The 23,321-nt window shown below is 32.3% G+C and overlaps 2 long non-coding RNA genes across 3 annotated transcripts; both read left to right on the forward strand.

Moving 5' to 3' along the window:
- The first annotated feature begins 5,623 nt into the window (after positions 1-5,623).
- Positions 5,624-6,148, forward strand: LOC141703974 (uncharacterized). The gene is made up of 3 exons (XR_012567771.1): positions 5,624-5,697; positions 5,811-5,877; positions 6,119-6,148. It is a non-coding gene; the product is annotated as an uncharacterized LOC141703974 (long non-coding RNA).
- A 567-nt stretch (positions 6,149-6,715) lies between these two features.
- Positions 6,716-8,167, forward strand: LOC141703972 (uncharacterized). 2 transcript variants are annotated; one of them, XR_012567769.1, is made up of 5 exons: positions 6,716-6,736; positions 7,084-7,099; positions 7,462-7,589; positions 7,763-7,892; positions 7,966-8,167. It is a non-coding gene; the product is annotated as an uncharacterized LOC141703972 (long non-coding RNA). The 2 variants fall into 2 exon arrangements; XR_012567768.1 differs by lacking the exon at positions 6,716-6,736 and having other exon boundaries at positions 7,028-7,099.
- Positions 8,168-23,321: the final 15,154 nt, after the last annotated feature.

Here is a 23,321-nt window from a genome sequence, read left to right on the forward strand (position 1 = left end):
ACCGTGGTCGTTCGCACATATGACTAGAATAATCTCTGTTATCAGAATATGAGGAAAGACTGGCGCAATGGTTTCCTATGGTGATGGAAATGTAGGAAAAACACCAGGATATGGTAATATAATCATTAGAAATGTCATCATCTCAAACGTAGCTTGGTAGATGGACTGAAGCACAATCTGTTGAGCGTTAGTCAAATTACTGACAGAGGTTTCCATGTTATGGTCCATGACACTCACTGTGAAATAGTTTATAAGATCACCAAGAAGATTGTTTTTAAAGCCTCCAGACATGGAAAAATTTATAAAGCCAAACTTTATGCAAATACTGATGGTCCTGAAACTTGCTTGGTAATCAAAGCATTAGTAGATAAAAGTTGGAAAAGCATGCACTTATGAAAAGGTTGCACTAGTGGTTAAAAATCTTAAATCAGGAAAGAAGGCAAATCCTGATGATATTCAGTCAAGATTGTGACAATGCACGAGTTGAGGGGAGCAACGTAAATCTATTAGGAACTGAAACACAGTTACAGGGGAGCTTCACATGGAACTAATCATGTAGTTTACATTACTAATGATTTGTCAATTTCTGACAGATTGTTCAACGGAGAAGAGATTCTTATTTTGCTATTAAATTCATTAATGCAAATGCTGAGGGGGAGAATCATGATTAAATTCTTGATTTGAATTGCAAATTTGATCTCAGCAAGTTATGGACAAGACATAATTTTTTTTACAAAGGATGGTAACATTAATTTCTTTCATGATTTTAATTGTTACAAATTTATTTATTCCTTGAAGTAATTATGATTAACTTGTCATCAGATTTTGTTTTATTGAGAATAGGAGTGTGTAAAGAAGACTTTGCTTTATTTTGCTTAGATAAGCGTAATATCATGCATGCTGTAGTTCATTATTACTCGTTAATCAAAGGTGTCTCTTTATGATTCTCAGTAGTGTTTAGCTAGTAAAATCACTCTTCCTATCTCTTAGAAAGCTAAAACATCATTCAAGCATTTCACTCTCTCTCTAAACTCAAAACTTGAATCTTCCCTCCTTATTTTAATGGCTCCTTCTGTACTCGAAAGCACGGAGTATATATGCCAGTCCTTAATCCCGAAGTAGAAAGGCTTTATTCAACCCTTTCCAACTAAGAGTCCTTATTAATAGTCAAATTTTTTCACTCGACTAAAGTTCCAAAGTCGGTTTTGATCATCTATGCTGGGATGATCAGCTTGAGTTGCACCTTTTCGCATTGGAGGTTCATTACGAAGAGGTGGGACTGGATGAGGAGGCAGAGAAATGTCGACTCGAATCTTGGAGTTGCAAGAGAACATTATTTCTCTTGCATCATCCATATCTCGCATATACCATAGGCAAGAGATGAAAAATAAGGAGGAAAACAAGAAGACAAAGAAAGAATAGTTCTAGTTCTTAGGAGTTAAAATTAATTTCTTTTGTAGTCTTTCTTGTACTTAAATATTATTATTAATGAAAATCCTCTATTGTTATTCTCCTGTTTAGCCAATATGACTGTTCATTACCCTGATGTTTGCATGTGCGAATGTTGGGTGATTTCATATTTGTATGCTTATTATTCCATATTTTACATGTGCACAACTAATTATTCTCAAGATATTTTATATTAACGAACAGATCAAGAACACAGGTTTTGAGCAGGAATTAGATAGTTTTACACAGTGTATACTGATAAGAAAAATGGTATTGAGAATATAGTGTTTAATTTTCTGATGATTTTTCACTTGGAGAGATACTTTTTTACCAAGAGAATTGTGGGTATTTTTTTCTAATAAAATGCTGAACAAATACAGTTTTCCAAATCCTGACACTATGAAACAGGGCACATCTAACCCTCTTCCTGACCACAGTGTTCATTTATCTTTACTTAAATCGAAACACTCTATCACCTCTGGTTCTTCCCAAAAAGAATAGTTGCAAAAGAAAAGACAATAACTAGGACTGATATGTCTCAGGGACAATCAGGTTCAAAGATTATTTCACATTCACCTAAATCATTGGAAAAACAAGGTGGAGTAAGGAAGAAAAGTGTATCCTCATTAACAAGAATTGATGAGAATGTAGGAAGAAAGAGAAGGAAGAATACTGCTTTTGTTAAGCTAGTGGAAGAGCTATCAGACTCTGAGAATGACAGTTATGGTCCAATTGTGTTCAAGATGCCCGCAAGACCAGTGGAGGATATTGGTGCTATTGTAGAAGAAGACCAAATTTCAATTGCAGCTTCTGAGCCTAAGAAAAGGAGATTGATCAAGGCAGTAGAAAGAGTTTCAAAGCACAAAGATGGTCTTAATGTATTGGCTAATATTGCCTCTGGATCAGGAATTAACAAATCCTGATAAGTCATCATCAAATCCTGACAGGTCTCAAGCAATTTCTGACAAGATAGTGACAAATCCTGATCATACAGTTACTAATACTCAAACAGCCAAAATTGATGAAATTGCTAAGGAAGTTGGTCTACAAAATTCTTACAAGAGGAAAGCAAAGACTTCAACAGTTTATATCAGTAAAAAGACCAAGCTTCAATTACCACAGAAGGGGTACAATCCACAAGAACCATATTTTCAAAGTGAAGATGCACCTGTTAATGCCCCAGCTACACAAGAACCACCTGCTCAAAGTGTAGGTGCAAGCATTGAGATTTTTTGACTATTCCTGACATTATTCAAGGAAGTCATATTTCTGTGGCTGATAATATTCAAAGGACAGTACAAGATAGGACAACTCATCAGCAGCATATTGCTCAAATAGATATTGTTATGAATGATCCTATTTCTGAGGGAAGCACACAAGAACCTTCAGTTCAAAGGATTGAAGAAGCTTCTAAACCTCAAGTCACACAAGAATCAACAGTTCAAAATTCTGTTACAGACTTCTTTACAAATCCTGATATAGGGTCAAATCTGACAAGCAGCATACTTCTGATTCAAGGATAATTTTTGAAGCAGCTGTTCCTAACAAAACACATCTAGATGTACTGATTACTTTTACAGAAGTTATCTTGGTACAACCACTCAAGGCCATACCAATGGTTTCTACTGTTCAAGGTATAAATTCTTTACACATTATTTTATCCGATGACATGTATATAATTAGACCTTTACAATGGAATACTTCTAGTCATATGGTCATATACAAATCTTCTCAGCCACCCCTTATTTCTGTAGGACAAACTTTTCTGAGCCTTTCATGTGAGAATGAGAGAAAAGGTTTAGAGAAAAACAGAATTAAAGATAGGCATGATCCTTACCTGGCAAAAGGAGAGGTAGTTGAGTGTCTGGATTTAATTAATCCTTGTGAGGAAGCTCTGACTATTAAAAGTCATGAGATGAGTGGTGTGAGAAGTGATGAGATCACTTTAAAAGAACAAAGAGATTTAGGTACTTATGATTCTTTTCTTTCAGGATCTTTACAGGTAACAAAGCCTTATAAGTCAAGTTGTGATTTAAAGCTCAAAGGCATAGTTCCTGATACTGTTTCCGATGATCCTGAGAAATCTTCTGGTGATTATGATAAGTTTGATGATTCTGATGATGATAATCCTGATGATGCTGTTCTGAAAGCTGGAATTGAAGCATCTAAAATGTCTAATTTTGGTTCATCATCTAGTCATGTTCCTACTTTTAGTACTCATAAACCTCATGAATGGAATCACTCCTGGAGATTACCGAGTGAAAGATCTCTTTGGAATCTGCTCAGACTTTAGCTGCTCATGCTGTTTAGTTGGTTTCTACTTCTAGTATGAAAGCATCTATCAAGGCCACAATAGTTTTAGTCAAATGGTTGCATTCTTCTGTCTTTGCACTTAAACAAGACAATGTTGATCTTAGAGAAGAAATTGTTGATCTTTCTATGACTATTAAAGGAACAAACAAACACAATGGCTTGACAAAGAGGATGTTCAGCATGGAGGCTAAGCAAGATCAGATGTCTGAGAAGCTGAAAGCTCTGGAGGCTGGTTAGATTGCAAAAATTCTAATTTGGATGCTATTCTTTCTCTTCAACAGAGTCTAGATGCCAAAAAAGGGGAGATAGTACCAAAGACAAAGTGTTAACCTGAATCACTTTTTGAGGAGAAATACCAATTCTGATGATGATGGTGATAAGCAAGCAAAGAAGACTTCTGATGCTGTGATAGTTCAAACTGGAACTAGTGTTAGGAATATGTTATGAACTTGATGATAAGTTAACAAAACACCTCAGTAGATTTAACTTAGTGAATTTGTAGCACTCGACGGATGTTCAATTATAGGCCCGACGGATGATTTAATATAGTCCCGACGGATGACAAATTGACATCCACCGGGTGAGTAGCTTATTTAACAATAAGATCTGTAGCACATTTCTGTAAACAACTTTGTAGATTCTGTAGGAGCACATGAGTCATGTTAACTAATAGTAGATATGCAGAATAGGTTGATTAATTGTAAATATGAGATATCTTGTATTTCTGTGTTAGTGAAATAGAGTCAAGTGACAAATAGCTACCCGATAGATGATCAACAAAGCTACCCGACGGATGATCAACAAAGCTACCCGACGGATGACAAGCATGTACCCGACGGATGATCAAATTCAAATATCTGTTGACAGTGACAAAACAGTCACATGCGTCGAGTGTTTGCAAAAGGAATGTGGCAGCCTCTTAAGCAGGGATTTGAGAACAAATAAGCATTACCATTTCCATGCAATTATGAAGATATTCAAAGATGCTGGAATAGAGTAGTGACGCAGCATGGAGTTAGACTAGAAATGTTTTGTTTTATTATCTTGTCTTATTGTCATATAAACTTGGTGATATATAAACCAAGTGTAGCTAGTAGAACATTTAACTAAGCAAACACATTTTAGAAGAAAGATAAAAAAAAGCTGTACTTGTCAAGAATCTCTCTGTAGTTTGTTTGTTCTACTTGTAAAGCAGCTGGGAGCCATTTTGAGCTACACAGAGTTCTCAAACTGATATTTATCTATAATGTAAATCTTGTTGCCTGTATACATTTACACCCCCTACCCCAGGACTTCACCTATAATTACAAATTTTGCCATCCCAATTCTCTTACAAACACCTTTCCTACCTTACAAATGAGTACCCTTTTTAGCTGCACATGATACATCTTTATATAATCCACTATCATCTTGACACGTATTCAAATTTGAGGACCACTATTTTTTTATTTACTTTGACAGCTATGGGGTGTGGTTCTTCCTACTACAAACAAATTCATATGGAGATATATACATACTTACATACATACAACTAAGATGTATTCAAACTTTGGTTAGAATATTCATTTTTTAAATTCGAATTCTGTATACACTTGACAAAATCACTATTCTCTCTCTCCTTTTCATAACATATTCAAATTAGTTTATCTCTCTTTCTCTTTGTATCTCTATCTGTCACATATCTTTTACGACATCAAAACTCAAATTTTCAGAGCTATAGTTCAAACTCTTGAAGGCGTTCATTTGAAAAGAATAAGGTTTTTACTAATAATCTTTTTCTTTTTCTCCTTTTTCATATATATCGTATCCACCATCCTTTTTTTCTTTTTCAGATAACATGATTTTGTTGTTTGAATTTGCTAGGTGATGTTTTTAAGGTTTGCTTATGCATATGCTTTCTTATCGTTAATTCTTATTGATTGCAATGATCTTAAGGTATTGTGTATTTGCTTGCTATTTTTCTTTCTCAATAGTTTTTATTTTTATACTCACCAAGTGTTGATGAAATGTGGCATTTAATATCTAATTTTTTTTCATATATTTGACAGTTTATGAGGCGAAGATGAAAAATTATGCAATCAGTAGTACAATTCATGTAGTTAAATATAACAAGAGGTGAGATTTTGTCGATTTGTTTTCTTCATCTAATTGCTTAGAATTTGATTGGAGTTGCGCCATAAGAATTTTAATAAATATGCAGCTAAAAATATATATTAATGTTTTGTGTTATATGTATATATGCTTGCTTCATGTAATAACCTGTTTGATGTAATGTCCTAATGAGTTTTTATATTTATTATTGGACAACATTTGATCATCAATGCACTTACTGACTTTCATTATTTCAATATTGCAGATGAAACACAAGATGGTTTTATGGGGCAAGATCTAAAATTACTTTATTCATCATTTCTCATGATAATTTACTATATTTATTTTATTCTTACTCAGATTCTTTCTCCATTCTTGATTAAGTTTAATTTAGAATTGAATACTTCAAACAATGATTGTTTATCCTTATTATAAGATATATGTTGATTACTCTCTCAAACTGGGTGCGTATTCGGATCTTGTGGGAACAGAGTTTGTAATCTCTTATTTGATACTTTAAAATGGTTTTGTTACAAATATTAAAGAACAATTACAAATTATTCAGTAATTTATAATTCTCGACTGATTGTGTTATTGATTGTATTAGTACAATTTTGTTACTCACAGCGGTATGATGGCCATATGTGGTCATATATGGTATAAGCAGATTGGTATAAAGCGGATGATGGCCAACCATTTCTTTATTGGTCAGTTTTTCCTTTTCACATGCTTCCGTTCCATATTAAGTGATGGTCTGTTCCATATATTAACTTTTACAGGCTTCCAATTTGTTTTTCAATTGTGAGAACTAAAGCGAATTCAAAACTCATATTTTCAGATCTATAGTTAAAACTCTTGAAGGTGCAAATCTGAAATAAATGAGGTGTTTACTAATCATGTTTTTCTTCTCCTTCTTCCATATATATAGTATCCCCAACCTTCTTTCATTTTCTTATAACGTTGTTTCGTTGTTTTGATTTGCTAGGTTTGTGGTGATGTTTTTAAGTTTGGCTTGTGGATGTGTTTTCTTATCTTTAGTTTTGATAGATTGCTCTGATCGCAAGGTATTGTTTGTTTGCTTGCTATTTTTTCTTTCTCGATAGATTTCATTTCTATACTCACCAAGTGTTTGATGAAAGGTGACACTGAGTATCTTAATTTTTTTTATATATTTGACGTTTTATGAGGAGAAAATGAAAAAGTATGCCAAAAGCAGTACAATTCATGCAGCTAAATTAAAAAAGAGGTGAGTTTTAGTCTGTTTGTTTGCTTAATCTGATTGTTTATAAAGAAAGTATTGGAAAATCAGTTTATATGTTGGATAATCTAACTTTAATGTTTGATGTTTTGGAGGTTAGTAGTGTTAGGTTGATGTACAATAGTTACTCCTACTTGGTTTGCTGGTTTCTGAAATTTTAGGTTTCTTTGGTAGAAAAAATATTGTTCTCAAACTGAGCAATTTTAAAAATTGCACCATCAGTTAGTCATTGCAACCGAGAAACTAAAGGTTGTAAAAACTATTTATTTGTATATCATCAACTATTTATCTATATACATTCTGCATTTTTACACTTTTAATTACCTTTAATGATTATAATATGAATGCAGAGGATCACACTGCTGCTCAGGTGAACCTTCTAGGAAACATAGGGGATTCACTTGACATCTGGGATGCAAATGGTGTAAAAAAATGATACGAAGAGATAGAAATGAACCGTGAGATATGAAAAATGAAGGTTGGTCTAATTATTTAGTTGGTCTCCTGCTGGACTTCCATATATTATGTTAACTTAATTTTAGTTATTTAAGTTATCGTTTAGAGTAAATAACATGTTTATCAATTCCTTGAAAAAAACTTTGTTTGTTCTAGAAAATAACAAAATTGATGACATTGGTTTTAGTTTTCCAGGATCATCTAAATGAGAACTTTAACGCAATGTAAAATTTTGAACAAAGACATAACATGGTGTTTTATGTTGAGTGAGCTTTGAACTTCTTGGGGAGAATATTGAAGGTGCTAAAAAAATGGAGCAAGAAATGTGAGTTTTTTTATATCTATTTTCATAGTTTGAAATATCTGTGACAGTGATAACCTCTCTTAATATTTGGCAGAAGGAAAACTCCTAATGATCTTCATTCAGTCTTACAATTCTCAGTTCAAACATAACTGCATCAGGTGGGAAAATATGTCCTTGACAAGAAAATTAATATAAGAAAGAGTCTCTACAGTTGTGTACAAATTTCTTATTAACATTTAAAGAAAGAATGTTAAATTTAGTGTTTATAACTGTGTAGAAATTTTTTAGTGTAACAAGCCTAGGTTTATTATCACATGATTAAGATTTTCAAATGTTTCTAGCATTGTTAAATTTATGCTAATTACCAACGCTTATTGCAAATTTGTAGTGCAAGTTAATGTGATTCAATTTAAAAAGCTCATAGTAGATAGAGTGGTACATCACATGGGATATATTAGAAGTACAATCAATTACCCAACCTAGAGTAATGAGTTCTATCTCATCAGATAAGCTATATCTCCAGCTACTATGTTGTTTGGGATTGCATAGCCTGCAGCAGAAAGTTCATACACTACAATTAAAGTACCAGGAATTCCTGATAATACAAGAGCATAATATACTCAACTACTTCATTTGCTGATAAAATGTATTTCAATCAAAACTCTGTGTACAATTCATAACATACTTCACTAATAAATTTTGTATTTTTATCAGTTGTTGGCTAGAGTCAATGGCTTTAACAAAGAGTTTTTACTCACGAAATTTTAATATTTCAATCAAAACTCTTTGTACAATTATGCAATAATGCATTTAACTTTGAGTGCTACCGGAGTATGAATGGGTTTGACACAAAAAGGAGATTTGGTGAGTTACAAAATACTTACTTTTTTACTTTACTAGAATTTTTTAGTGAATTATGATAGTAGGTGTTTAATGAGTATTTTGATTGTGAGGATGACACTAAAATTAATGGTGGCAACATAGAGCATTTACATATCAGTTTTAGTCATTAGTGTGTTAGTATTTGGTTCATGGAAAAGTAAAGAAGGTTATTAGATTTAGGTGATAAGAACTTCTTTTGTGTTATACTTGGCCAGTGGCTCAAGCTGATGATCTCGAAGAATCCCCACATGAATTGATATAGTTTATTTTACACATGTTACACAATGAGACCATGAATAAATTGGTAATTTATTTTTTAACAATTCAAACTAATTTGGATTCTTCAAATTATCATTTTAATGAAAATCATTTTAAATATAAATAAATTAAAAATAAAAATCGAATGAGATACTAGATGAAGAGTAAGAACTAATACTTGGTGAGCATTTTGACATCACAAAATCGTGTATGTTAAAAATCAATATAATATAATTTTTTATTTATAAAAACTGTCATTATTATACAAAATAAATATTTTAAAAGTGTTCAAATTAAAGTCAAAAGTTTTCTTAAATAAAACATTCAAGTCAATAGAAATACTTTATTTTAGAAAATTATATTATTTTAGTACGTAAATCAAAATTGTTTTTATTATTTCATTAAAATAACTTTTATCCAAATAAAAAAATAATTTATATTTACAAAGAAGCTTATACAATAAAAATAAATATTTAACTTAGAAATGCCAAGCGCAACCGGCAAAATTAGTTTGTGGATGTATTTTTTTATCTTTAATTTTGATAAATTGCTCAGATCTTAAAGTATTGTTTATTTGTTCGCTATATTTTCTTTCTCCATAGTTTTTATATCTATATTCACCAAGATCTCAGTATGTGGGTCCTACTGTTAATAATGTAGGTGGCAAGTAATTGATTTCATAAGACTAAATCATAGTGCAATTACTTTCTTCTATTTCTCCAAGCCAGAAACAGCTGCTTCAAGGTGGAATAGAGTCTCCTGGACTGCTTCCAAGGTATATGTGTGTGTGTTTCTAATTACTCCTTTGAGTAGGTGGGTCAGGATTTGTTCGAAAATGCCAAAGCCTAAAAATGGCTTTTCAGCGTGAGATTGAAACTATAATCTTACTATTTACTTAAATTTTTTGCCTCAATTTTTACAGAGAACACTATGATTATATTATTGTGAAGAGTTAATGGTGAATCATATACTGACTTAAAAATTGATACAAACAAAGAATTATTTGAGGAGTGAGACAAGATATTAAAGAAAGTAAGAAGTGTTGAATATTTTTTTTGTAAAATTGAGTAGTTTAATTTAACCTAGAACATCTCTACTGCTATTACATTACTTTAACAATTTGGCTAATGAGTATTCAGGGGATTCCACGGAATCAACTGTTGGAATTGAGAGTAGTTATAAAATAACTCTAATACTTGATATTTTTAGGGGTTGTAATTGTCGTGCCATAACCCATAAGCAAGCATATTATCTGTAATCTCTATAATAATTTAATTGGTTTACTTTCGGGCTTTTAAATATAATACTACTTTTGTTGACGCAGACAACTCAAATAACAATTCCACTGTTCATGTTTTATAAATTCAAAAATTAAATTTTATGACATTTATGTGTATTTTTTATAATAATTTAATTTGTTTGATCTCACAAAATTGTCAATGATAAAAATTAATATAGAATATGAATTATTATAATTTAATTATTTTTGAATATGAATTATTATAGAATTTAAGTATTTATTATCAATGCATTTAATTCAAAATCGTGGTATCACAAAAAACGAGGCCGAGAAGACATCTGAATAAAATTTTGTTCTGGATTGAAATGAAATAATCACTTATTTTTTATCTTGTATTTCTATGAAAGCTGGAATAATAATCTAGGGGCATCATTATGTATTCAAAATAATGTATATAGTCCACAAGTTTCGACATAATAAAACCGCATATCCGCGTATTTTAAAATATAATATAAAAATTTTTTATATAGAAATTTTTTATGATACCTCAATCAAAATTGATTTTCAATATTTTATTAAATGAATTTGTTATCCAAATAAAAAAAATATTTTTACAATTACAAAAAAAATTAATAATAAAAGTCAAATTTTAATTAACAAAGGCCAAGCGAAGCGGGCAAAAATACTAGTATATATATATATATCTCTGGTGGATACATTCAAATCCACCAGAAAGTTTTAAAAGCTTGTGTTTTTATTACTTTCTATTTCGATTTATATAATTCTTTCATTCCACACTCTGCAAATCAAACACTTATATATACTCAGTTAGAACAGTTTTAAAATCTTGAAAAAGTAGCCAGAATTACATTCAACCCCCCTTCTGTAATTTTTGTTGTATTGTTAGGAAATAACAATTGGTATCAGAGTAAGCTCTTGAAGCAAAAAGAGTGTAAAGATCACAACAAACAACAAGATGGACAAGAAGGATATTGGAGTTAAAATTCCATTTCTGGACAAAGATAACTATCACCACTGGAAGGTGAAGATGCACCTACATCTTCTTTCTCAAGATGAGGCCTATGTTGATTGCATAAAGAGAGGTTCTCATGTCCCAATGAGAGCTGCAACTGGCAATGAGCCATCTGTTCCAAAACCAAGGCATGAATGGTCAGACCCTGATATTGAGCAAGTCATGAAAGATAAGAAGGTCATGAATATATTTTTCAATGGAGTTGATGGTGATATGTTTGATAACATCATTAACTGCAAAATAGCCAAAGAGGTTTGGGACACAATCCAGATTATTTGTGATGCTACTGAGCAAGTAAGGGAGAATAAGATGTAGCTGCTAGTTCAGCAATATGAGCACTTCCACTGTGAAGATATTGAGTCGCTCACTGATATATTTAGTATATTTCAAAAGCTACTAAATGTTCTAAAGTTTCTTAGAAGAGTCTATCAAACAAAAGACTCTAACCTCAAGTTCCTGAGATTTCTTCCAAAGGAGTGGAAATCAATGACAGTCTCATTAAGAAATTCTCAAGATTACAAGGAGTTTACCTTGGAGAGACTATATGGCATCCTGAAAAAATATGAGCTTGAAATAGAGCAAGATGAGAGGATGGAGAAAGGAAGGAAGAAAGGAAGGGTCCATAGCACTGGTTGCTGAGCTAGAGAAAGAAAAAGAGATGAAGGAAGAAGCTGTTAAGTCTACTTCAAAGGTCTGTGAGAGCAAGGGTAAAGGGCTGGTAGATGAAAATGAAGATCATTTGAGCCAAGATGATATGGATGATATTGATGAACATCTAGCATTCCTTTCCAGAAGATTTGCCAAGCTCAACTTTAAAAAGAACTTTAGAGTAGCCAAGCCAAGTATAAACATGGTAGATAAATCGAAATTCAAATGTTTCAAATATGGCTTGGAAGGACATTTTGCCAATGAGTGTAGAAAGTCAAATTCTAGCAAGAAGAAGTTTGAGCTTGTTGATTATAAACAGAAATATTTTGAGTTGCTCAAGCAAAATGAAAAGGCTTTCATTACACAGGAAAATGACTGGGCAGCTGATGGATTGGATGAAGATGAAGAAATAAGCTATATCAACCTAGCCCTGATGGCCAAATATGATGAAACAGAAACAAATTCTTCAAGTAATAAGGTAATCACCACTAACCAAGGACATTTATCTATAGCTGAGTGTAATGATGCAATCAATGACATGTCAAAATATTTTGAGAGGAATAATGTGCTAGAGTCTCAGTTTATTGAATTTGAAAAATTAAGAATTGAGTGTAAGATTGCTAAGGATAAATTAACCGAGTCCTTGAAGAAATAAGAGATTTTAAAGAAGCAGCTTAAACGAGAACAAGAGGTGATTAAGGCATGGAAATCATTAGAGATGTCCATGCTCAAATCACTAAAGTTCAAGCTATTGAGTCCTTTTGTGATGCATCCTGGAAGAAGAGTAAGGAGAAGCTGGAATCTAAATTGGTTGAAGGATTGCTGACAGATGTGGACTCATCGGGTGATCAAAAGGATTATCCGTCTAGTGATAAAGAGCCAAATCCGATGGCTGTGAGTAAATCAGTGAGCAAAGCTAAGCTTGCCAAACTGAATGAGAAATATGGATCATTTTCCAAAAACTTTGTTCTAGGAGAATCAAGTCAAGTGAAGAAGGAGAAGAAAGTCAGTATTGGTCATCTATCTATCAAGCAATTGAATGACAGATTAGAAAAGATTGAGGGTAAAACAGAAACTAAAAAGAAAAACAATAGGAATGTGAAAGTAGGAATTAACAAATGTAACAACTACACACCTGATAAATATGCACCAAGAAAAATTTGTGTTACGTGTGGTAGTGTCAATCAAAATGTGCATGATAATTCTGTTTTAATGACTGGTGTCAAAGGTCCAACTCAGATGGCTAAGGATGAATCAGAAATTCCCAAGTCAAATGAGATCAAACCTAAGAAACCAAAGAAGAAAGCTAACAAGGTAGGACCCAAGGAAACTTGGGTACCAAAATCAACTTGATTTGGTTTTGATGTGTGCAGGGAAACAGAAAGAATCTTTGGTATCTGGATAGTGGTTGCTCAAGGCACATGACTGGAGATTCTACCGTGCTCACTGAGTTCAAGGAAAGAGCTGGCCCAAGTATTACTTTTGGAGATGACAACCAGGGTTATACTGTGGGATATGGCCTGATTTCAAAAGACAATATCATCATTGAAGAGGTTTCCCTAGTGGATAGTCTCAAGCAAAATTTGTTGAGTATCAGCCAGCTTTGTGATAAGGGCAATTCAGAAGCCTGTGTTGTGATAAACAAAAAGAGCAACAAAGTGGTTCTCACTGGAGTGAGAAAAGGGAAAGTGTATCTAGATGACTTCAACTCATCAAATGCAGAATTCGTAACTTGTCTTCTCAGTAAGGCTAGTCAAGATGAAAGTTGGCTATGGCACAAGAAGCTGTCCCATCTAAACTTCAAGACCATGAATGAGCTTGTCAAGAAAGAACTGGTTAGAGGTATTCCTCAAGTGGAGTTTACAAAGAATGGATTGTGTGATGCCTGCCAAAAGGGAAAGCAGATTAAAACATCATTCAAGAAGAAGCTTGATTCAACAATTGAAGAACCTTTGCAATTATTACACATGGATTTGTTTGGACCAGTCAATGTATTTTCCATCTCAAGGAAAAGACATTGCCTAGTTATTGTAAATGATTTTTCAAAGTTCTCTTGGACATATTTCCTTAAGTCTAAAGATGAAGCTAGTGAAATCATCATCAATCACATAAGGCAAGTTAACAATCATCCTGATTTTAAAGTAAGAAGAATCAGAAGTGATAATGGAACTGAGTTCAAGAATTCTATGATGAGATCATTTTATGAAGAGAATGGGATTATGCATGAGTTCTCTGCAGCAAGAACTCCACAACAAAATGGAGTAGTAGAAAGGAATAACAGATCTCTTATTGAAGCTGCAAGGACAATGCTTGAGGAATCAAAGTTACCTATAAATTTTTAGGCTGAAGGTGTGAATACTACTTGCTACACTCAGAATATTGCTTTGGTTAATCAAGCTAAGTGTATGAAACCCTACCAATTGTTCAAGAATAGGAAGCCAACTCTAAACTTTTTTCATGTCTTTGGCTGCAAATGTTATATCTTAAGGAATCAAACTGATCAACATGGCAAGTTTGATGCTAAAGTAGATCATGGAATTTTTGTTGGATATGCTGTGGGAAAGGCATATAGAGTCTACAATCTAAGAACTAACATTGTTATGGAATCAGTACATGTTGTGTTTGATGACAAAAAGATTGAAGGATTGCAAGATGGAGACTTCCATGAAAGCCTCAAGTTTGATAATGTGGAGATAGTTAGTGATGACAGTGATGATGAAAGTGACCAAGAAACAGTGAATAAGTATAATGCAGAAAAATCTATAACTAATGAAGCACATAATTCAACATCTGTCGAGTTACAAAATGCTTCATCCGTCGGGAGACAATCTGCCTTATCCATCGGGAGACAATCAGCTTCATCCGTCGGGACACAAAGTGCATCATCCGTCGAAACATTAAGAAAAGCTGAAAGTTAGAATAAATCACCCATAAAAAGTTCCCCTTTCTCAAATCAAAGATTTACAAACTCAGGGGGAGTTTCTCATAATCAAAACTTAGTCACACATCAAGACAACAATGAGGCCTCTTCATCTAGAGCTAATCTACCTCAACAAAGAAAATGGACTAAGGATCACCCTTTTGAGCTCATCATTGGTGATGCATCTTCTAGAGTTCAAACAAGGAGATCAAATCAAGAAGAATGTCTATACAACAGCTTCCAATTTCATAGTCTATCAAATGGATGTCAAAAGCGCCTTTCTAAATGGAGATTTGGAGGAGGAAGTCTATGTCAGTCAACCTCCTGGTTTTGAAGATCCAAATTTTCCAGAATATGTTTACTATCTTGTGAAAGCACTTTATGGACTGAAGCAAACACCTAGAGCCGGGTATGACACTCTATCAAAGTTTCTTTTGGTAAATCACTTCACAAGAGGTACTGTTGATAAAATTTTATTCTTGAAAAATGTTAATGGCTCTAGTATACTTGTTCAAATTTATGTAGATGATATTATATTTGGCTCTATAGATGAAAAACTTTGCAAAAAGTTTGCCAAATTGATGCAAAGTAAGTATGAAATGAGCATGATGGGAGATCTAACTTACTTTCTTGGTTTACAAGTTAAGCCAGTTAGTGATGGAATATTCATTAGTCAAACTAAATATATTCATGATCTTTTAAAGAAGTTTGATCTAATGGATTGCACATCTGCCAAAACTCCCATGGCCACTGCAACTAAGCTTGAGTTAAACACCACTGAAAAGTCTGTGGATATTTCAAGCTATAGAGGCATGGTTGGCTCACTTCTATACTTAACAGGTAGTAGGCCAGATATAATGTTTTCTACTTGTCTTTGTTCTAGATTTCAGGCTGATCCTAGAGAATCTCACTTAGTAGCTATTAAGAGATTTTCAGATATCTCAAGGGAACACCAAAACTTGGCATTTGGTACCCTAGAGATTCTGGTTTTGATTTAACTGGTTATTCAGATGCAGATTATGCAGGTTGTAAAATAGAAAGAAAAAGTACAACATGAACCTGTCAATTTCAGGGAAATAAGCTTGTGTCCTGGTTCAGTGAAAGCAAAATTCAGTTTTTACTTCTATAAATGAAGCTGAATATATTGCTGCTGGGAGTTGCTATGCACATATTTTGTGGATGAAAAACCAATTGTTGGACTATGGTCTACAAGTGGACAGAATTCCCATTTTCTTTGATAACACAAGTGTAATTTCCATCACTGAAAATCCAATACATCATTCAAGAACAAAGCACATAGACATCAAGTACCACTTCATAAGGGAACATATGATGAATGGTACTGTGGAACTTCATTTTGTTCCAAGTGAAAAGCAGCTTGCAGATATCTTTACCAAGCAACTTGGTGAATCCACGTTTTCAAGGTTGGTAAGTGAGTTAGGTATGCTTAATTATTCTTGAATTATTTCAGATATTTTTGCAAGTTATAATGCAGCCAGAGAATTAATTGATTTTTCAGCTTTGGATAAAATTTTGGCTAAGTCAAAATTTACATCCCAACGGATGCTCATTATCCATCGAGTTTGGTCATCTGTCGGTATATTATCTGTTAATAAAAACAAATTATTTTTCTGGATTACTTTATAAATTGACGGGTAATTGCTTTATCCTTATCCGTCGAATTGTCTCAATCTTAGCCGTCAAAAGTCTAGACATTATCCATCGAGTTTACTTATAGTTTGTAAGCATAACACGATAGATAATAGAAAGAATTTTTACAGTTTATTTATATTTAAACGGCTATTTTGGGTAATTTTAATTGGTTATTTTATTTCACTTTATTATTTTTGCCAGTTTATTTCTGAGATAGTATAAAAGCATAATTTATTTTTATTCTATTCATTTATCATTCTCAAGAATCAATTGCTCTAATTTTCTTCTTCTCAAAAACAAATATTCTCTCTGCAAATTTCAAATATTTAGCAATGGCACCAGTAGTCAATATCATGTCCCAGTCTAGATTTATCTATGAAAAGAACAACTTCATAGCTCTTTTAAACAAGGAGATTCAACAGTCTGGAGATTATCACAAAATGATGGATTTTGTGAAAGGCTGTAAACTCAACTATGCGATGCTGGAATCTCCCACAATCTACTGTGAGGTTGTAGAGGAGATATGGACAACTGTTGTGTACAACTCTACTGACAAAACCATTACTTTCACTCTCAAAGGTAAGCAGTTTTGCATTAATAGTGATATTATCAAAGCATGCTTTAAAATTCCAGATAACACTACCATTGTTCCACACACTGATGCTGATATAGTTACCATGCTTAATTATATGGGTTATGCACTTTCTACTTCTAAATTAAGTGAAATTAGGAGGTTAGGTCTTACAAAGGAATGAAGCTATTTGTGTGATATGGTCACTAAGGTATTTTCTGGTAAGATTAACAATTTTGACTCTGTTAACATCTCCGTGCTTAACATGCTTTACATGCTAGTTATTCATAAGTATAACGACTCGTATATTTTCCTTATTATTATTATTATTTAAATGTGTAATTATTGAATAATTACGTAAATCAAATATGTCTAAAGCTTCTATTATCTATGTCTTATTTATTTAATAGCTATGTGTGATTTATGGTGTGTCGGGTTGTTCGCGTAATTAATTATTGAGTGTATTGAATTGTTTTCACTTTTAAAGGTGGATTTACTGCACATTTATTTGCATAAATATTTGGAGTGTCTCTAAAATTATTTTATGATTTTATAATTACAATAATTATTTTTGGGATTTTATAAAATTTAGAAATCAATATTTCACAAATTATTTAGCCATGTATGATTTTCTGATTTCATTTATTGGTAAAATCCGTATTTAATTCCAGAATTCTTCAAAAATTCTGAAACTCATATTTATGTAAGTTTGGAATATTCCGAGAATTTTGAAATTATTTCGGAAATTTTTGGGATTGTATTTGCCCGCGCATTGTTTCGTTTATTTGTTAAATGCAGGTATAATGTGCGATTTAAAAATGCTTTAAAAATTACGAGAATCTTAGTTAATTAGATTTTAAATATTACGATAATTTTAAAGTTACTTTGGTAATTTTTTTAGCTTTATTTACTCGCAAATTGGATCGTCGAAAGTCAAAATTCGGGGCGAAATTAGGCTTACAAACAGGAATAGGGACATGTGGCGCTGTTTCGTTTAATCAGTGATACGTGTCATAATAAGAAAAGAATTAAAATAGATAGGCAGGAACACAGTTATCCTCTTTCTGTAATCAATCTCTCTCGGCTCTTTGGTCTCTGCCCTCTCTGCTCGACAAAAATCTCTCCTCCCTCTTATTTCTTTCTTCTTTTCTGTTCCTTCCCTGATTCGTCTCGGTTTCCGCCGCTGCTCCTTTTCCGGTAAGCTGTCGCCGTCCTATTTTCTGGTCGATTTCGGTTGCTTCAGCTATGGGTCTTGTTGGGCTGGACGTGTATATATATACGCGTGTATATATGCGTGTATGCAGCTCGATTTGTATCGTTTCTGTTGCTCGTGTTTCCCGATTCGGTGCTACCCCTTTTTGTTTGCTGCAAGGGGGATGGTGGCGTGTGCAGTTGTTAGGCGCGTGAATTGTTGATATGTTGTGTTCGATTGTATTGTTGTTATTGGCTTGATTATTATTTCTGAATTTAATTATTACTTTTGCAGGAATTGTTTGATTGAAATTCGTGAAATAAATTGATTTTGTACGGAAAATTAAACTTATCGGTGAAGGTTCGCGATGGAAACGCGATCTAAACGAGCACCCGCGAATTTTTACCGCCGTCGGCGATGAGCCTCGGCGAGCCGACGGTGGACGGTGATGACGTTGTTCTGAGTCCTACGATTTAAAAATAAAAATACAAAATACGATATAAAACATAAAAACACGACTAATAATTGATAATGGTATTTAATTGATAATTGAGAATTATGGGACTGATATTGATGGCTGAAATCGGTGATTGGGTTTTGGATTGCGATTGATTGCAGTTGTGTTTGTTTGGACGTCGGGATGTTCAACGGTTTAGCCGATAGTCAAAGGAGGTGCTGCCCGATTTCCGGAGAATTTAATTACGGAAATACGAGGCCGTACCCAATGGCTATCGGAACGTTGATCGATTATATGTAACTATTTTGTACGAAATCCGATTATGTGTTGTGATGAAATACTTTACGGAAATCGATAACCCTAATTTCATAAAAGGATGAATATGCCTATTTTTCTGAAAACGAACACCGAACCGACTTTCGAAGACGTGAACCCTAATTGATATGTGTATTATCATATGAAGTATTACGAGTCGGGTTTTTTAACGTTCGAGGAGATTGTTAGCGAGGATATGTCAAGCATAATCGAAAGTCTAAATTAGGGTATCTATCACATATCTTCTACGACATCAAAACTCAAATTTTCAGAGCTATAGTTCAAACTCTTGAAGGCGTTCATCTGAAAAGAATGAGGTTTTTACTAATAATCTTTTTCTTTTTCTCCTTTTTTCATATATATCGTATCCACCATCCTTTTTTCTTTTTCAGATAACATGATTTTATTGTTTGAATTTGCTAGATGATGTTTTTAAGGTTTGCTTATGCATATGCTTTCTTATCGTTAATTCTTATTGATTGCAATGATCTTAAGGTATTGTGTATTTGCTTGCTATTTTCTTTCTCAATAGTTTTTTTTATTTTTATACTCACCAAGTGTTGATGAAATGTGGCATTTAATATCTAATTTTTTTTCCATATATTTGACAGTTTATGAGGAGAAGATGAAAAATTATGCAATCAGTAGTACAATTCATGTAGTTAAATATAACAAGAGGTGAGATTTTGTCGATTTGTTTTCTTCATCTAATTGCTTAGAATTTGATTGGAGTTGCGCCATAAGAATTTTAATAAATATGCAGCTAAAAATATATGTTAATGTTTTGTGTTATATGTATATATGCTTGCTTCATGTAATAACCTGTTTGATGTAATGTCCTAATGAGTTTTTATATTTATTATTGGACAACATTTGAACATCAATGCACTTACTGACTTTCATTATTTCAATATTGCAGATGGAACACAAGATGGTTTTATGGGGCAAGATCTAAAATTACTTTATTCATCATTTCTCATGATAATTTACTATATTTATTTTATTCTTACTCAGATTCTTTCTCCATTCTTGATTAAGTTTAATTTAGAATTGAATACTTCAAACAATGATTGTTTATCCTTATTATAAGATATATGTTGATTACTCTCTCAAACTGGGTGCGTAATCGGATCTTGTGGGAACAGAGTTTGTAATCTCTTATTTGATACTTTAAATTGGTTTTGTTACAAATATTAAAGAATAATTACAAATTATTCAGTAATTTATAATTCTCGACTGATTGTGTTATTGATTGTATTAGTATAATTTTGTTACTCACAGCGGTATGATGGCCATATGTGGTATATGTGGTCATATATGGTATAAGCAGATTGGTATAAAGCGGATGATGGCCAACCATTTCTTTATTGGTCAGTTTTTCCTTTTCACATGCTTCCGTTCCATATTAAGTGATGGTCTGTTCCATATATTAACTTTTACACGCTTCCAATTTGTTTTTCAATTGTGAGAACTAAAGCGAATTCAAAACTCATATTTTCAGATCTATAGTTAAAACTCTTGAAGGTGCAAATCTGAAATAAATGAGGTGTTTACTAATCATGTTTTTCTTCTCCTTCTTCCATATATATAGTATCCCCAACCTTCTTTCATTTTCTTATAACGTTATTTTGTTGTTTTGATTTGCTAGGTTTGTGGTGATGTTTTTAAGTTTGGCTTGTGGATGTGTTTTCTTATCTTTAGTTTTGATAGATTGTTCTGATCGCAAGGTATTGTTTGTTTGCTTGCTATTTTTTCTTTCTCGATAGTTTTCATTTCTATACTCACCAAGTGTTTGATGAAAGGTGACACTGAGTATCTTAATTTTTTTTATATATTTGACGTTTTATGAGGAGAAAATGAAAAAGTATGCCAAAAGCAGTACAATTCATGCAGCTAAATTAAAAAAGAGGTGAGTTTTCAGTATGTTTGTTTGCTTAATCTGATTGTTTATAAAGAAAGTATTGGAAAATCAGTTTATATGTTGGATAATCTAACTTTAATGTTTGATGTTTTGGAGGTTAGTAGTGTTAGGTTGATGTACAATAGTTACTCCTACTTGGTTTGCTGGTTTCTGAAATTTTAGGTTTCTTTGGTAGAAAAAATATTGTTCTCAAACTAAGCAATTTTAAAAATTGCACCATCAGTTAGTCGTTGCAACTGAGAAACTAAAGGCTGTAAAAACTATTTATTTGTATATCATCAACTATTTATCTATATACATTCTGCATTTTTACACTTTTAATTACCTTTAATGATTATAATATGAATGCAGAGGATCACACTGCTGCTCAGGTGAACCTTCTAGGAAACCTAGGGGATTCACTTGACATATGGGATGCAAATGGTGTAAAAAAATGATACGAAGAGATAGAAATGAACCGTGAGATATGAAAAATGAAGGTTGGTCCAATTATTTAGTTGGTCTCCTGCCGGACTTCCATATATTATGTTAACTTAATTTTAGTTGTTTAAGTTGTCGTTTAGAGTAAATAACATGTTTATCAATTCCTTGAAAAAAACTTTGTTTGTTCTAGAAAATAACAAAATTGATGACATTGGTTTTGGTTTTGCAGGATCATCTAAATGAGAACTTTAATGCAATGTAAAATTTTGAACAAAGACATAACATGGTGTTTTATGCTTGAGTGAGCTTTGAACTTCTTGGGGAGAATATTGAAGGTGCTAAAAAAATGGAGCAAGAAATGTGAGTTTTTTTATATCTATTTTCATAGTTTGAAATTATCTGTGACAGTGATAACCTCTCTTAATATTTGGCAGAAGGAAAAACTCCTAATGATCTTCATTCAGTCTTACAATTCTCAGTTCAAACATAACTGCATCAGGTGGGAAAATATGTCCTTGACAAGAAAATTAATATAAGAAAGAGTCTCTACAGTTGTGTACAAATTTCTTATTAACATTTAAAGAAAGAATGTTAAATTTAGTGTTTATAACTGTGTAGAAATTTTTTAGTGTAACAAGCCTAGGTTTATTATCACATGATTAAGATTTTCAAATGTTTCTAGCATTGTTAAATTTATGCTAATTACCAACGCTTATTGCAAATTTGTAGTGCAAGTTAATGTGATTCAATTTAAAAAGCTCATAGTAGATAGAGTGGTACATCACATGGGATATATTAGAAGTACAATCAATTACCCAGCCTAGAGTAATGAGTTCTATCTCATCAGATAAGCTATATCTCTCCAGCTACTATGTTGTTTGGGATTGCATAGCCTGCAGCAGAAAGTTCATACACTACAATTAAAGTACCAGGAATTCCTGATAATACAAGAGCATAATATACTCAACTACTTCATTTGCTGATAAAATGTATTTCAATCAAAACTCTGTGTATAATTCATAACATACTTCACTAATAAATTTTGTATTATTATCAGTTGTTGGCCTAGAGTCAATGGCTTTAACAAAGATTTTTACTCACGAAATTTTAATATTTCAATCAAAACTCTTTGTACAATTATGCAATAATGCATTTAACTTTGAGTGCTACCGGAGTATGAATGGGTTTGACACAAAAAGGAGATTTGGTGAGTTACAAAATACTTACTTTTTTACTTTACTAGAATTTTTAGTGAATTATGATAGTAGGTGTTTAATGAGTATTTTGATTGTGAGGATGACACTAAAATTAATGGTGGCAACATAGAGCATTTACATATCAGTTTTAGTCATTAGTGTGTTAGTATTTGGTTCATGGAAAAGTAAAGAAGGTTATTAGATTTAGGTGATAAGAACTTCTTTTGTGTTATACTTGGCCAGTGGCTCAAGCTGATGATCTCGAAGAATCCCCACATGAATTGATATAGTTTATTTTACACATGTTACACAATGAGACCATGAATAAATTGGTAATTTATTTTTTAACAATTCAAACTAATTTGGATTCTTCAAATTATCATTTTAATGAAAATCATTTTAAATATAAATAAATTAAAAATAAAAATCGAATGAGATACTAGATGAAGAGTAAGAACTAATACTTGGTGAGCATTTTGACATCACAAATCGTGTATGTTAAAAATCAATATAATATAATTTTTTATTTATAAAAACTGTCATTATTATACAAAATAAATATTTTAAAAGTGTTCAAATTAAGTCAAAAGTTTTCTTAAATAAAACATTCAAGTCAATAGAAATACTTTATTTTAGAAAATTATATTATTTTAGTACGTAAATCAAAATTGTTTTATTATTTCATTAAAATAACTTTTATCCAAATAAAAAATAATTTATATTTACAAAGAAGCTTATACA

This window comes from Apium graveolens, unplaced genomic scaffold (assembly GCF_009905375.1).
Source record: "Apium graveolens cultivar Ventura unplaced genomic scaffold, ASM990537v1 ctg7265, whole genome shotgun sequence".
Lineage (NCBI taxonomy): Eukaryota > Viridiplantae > Streptophyta > Magnoliopsida > Apiales > Apiaceae > Apium > Apium graveolens.